We start from the raw sequence: 1705 nt of genomic DNA, 5'->3' as shown, positions 1-1705 counted from the left end.
CTATAGGTCGGAGAAGGGGAGGCTAAGGGAAGCCCTGTCTGTGGTATGTGGAAAGCACATAGGGTATCAAATCCACTGAAACTGCAGCTTTGAAGGTCAGAGTGGACGTGAGGATAAAGAAATGTCACTCTGAGGGCAGTGCTGTGGTGTAAAATGTCACTTTGAGGAAGTGTGTATGAGCTGGTGGGTTTGTGCTTGTGGGAACAGCTGGTGGGGAGGGAGAGACATCAGAACAGGCAGGGACATCATGGGGTGAGATCAAGGTTGGGAAGGGTTCTGGGTGCTTGCAGCCTACAGGGAAACAGGCACAGGTGTGGGGCAATGTGGGATGGGCTGTGGTGCAGATGGCCAAGGGTGCCAGCCAGGCTGAAAGGGCCTGATAGTAACGAGGTCTTTGCCCCCTTGGCTGTGGCTGATGTCCCTGCCACAGAGGCTTCAGAGGAGACACATTGTCCTCTTGGCCACAGAGCATTGTTTTCCCCTTGCACCCACCCCAGGGGAGGCCTCCATGTGTCACATCCCTGTCCTTCCATGGGGTCACACTCCCCACATCCCAAGGAAGAGCCCTGAGACACAGGTGAGGGTCAGGATCTCCCTGCCCAGGTGCTGGGGGTCAGCACTTGGCATTTCTGCTTCATCAGACCAAGCCAGGGTGTCCTCAGCATCAGAGCTGCCTGTGCTTTGCCTGGGTTTGTCCTCATGGCCTCCAGTTGTCTGCTCTAAGGAGCCCCTGGGGAGGCTTTGTCAGGAATGGCTCCCAGTGGGGCCTGTTAGTGCTTCAAGGTACTTTGGGCATTACTCCTGACTTGGACTTCGTCAGAGGTTTCTTCACTCTCTTCTTGGTAACTGAGGTTACTCAGAAGAAAACACACCATGGGGCTCATTAACATTCACAAAGTCATTACAAGCACGGCTCTACAACTAATTTTTATTAGAAAAAAACAAGACATCTACAATTACTTGGATTTTAGTTAGATCTTTAGATCTGGACAGGCAGGAAAAGCAGTCTCTTCAGATGCAACCCTGCATAGAGAACATTGCTCTTCCCCAAGCCCAGCAGTTCTCTCACTGGCCTCCTGGCACTCCCAACACTTCTCCTGGCATCATCTGTGCTCACAGGCACAGACAGATTTCTCTGTCTGTGCCTGGGGAAGGTGAGTATTTCTTCTGGTACCATAGGTACGCTACCTGGAAATTCCCATTCTGTCATGGTGGGAAAGCACTGCCATTTCAGACAAGTAGTCAAGTGCTTCAGCTGATGAAAATGTGTCTCTAAGTTTCTTTATAAATGTCAGGAGAAAAAAAAGGAGAAATAATTGTGCACTTCTCCACACAAAAATAGGTGCAAAGAGAGCACAGATCATCATTACACAGTATCTGGGTCACACAAGGCCAGGCAAATACTGCATTAGGAATGGGATGAATAGGGAAAAAGTTGTTATAGCTTAGAAAAACTAAAAGGAAAATAAACCTAACAGCTATAAAACCTACTAAATAGAGATTGGTCCTAATGGGAATTCCATGGCCAGTGATATGCAGAAGATGAGCAGTTTATGGCTGCGTAGAAACATCTAGTCATCAGTTTCCACACAGCATCCTTGAGCTCCTGATTCCTCATGCTGTAGATGAGGGGGTTCACTGCTGGTGGAAACACTGAGTAAAAACATGCCACTAGCAGGTCAAGAAAGACAGACGAGATGGAGAC

The sequence above is a fragment of the Gallinula chloropus genome (assembly GCF_964237585.1).
Source record: "Gallinula chloropus genome assembly, chromosome: 25".
NCBI classification, from domain to species: Eukaryota; Metazoa; Chordata; class Aves; order Gruiformes; family Rallidae; genus Gallinula; species Gallinula chloropus.
The sequence above is the reverse complement of the archived record's forward strand: the minus strand, read 5'-3'. Positions refer to the sequence as shown.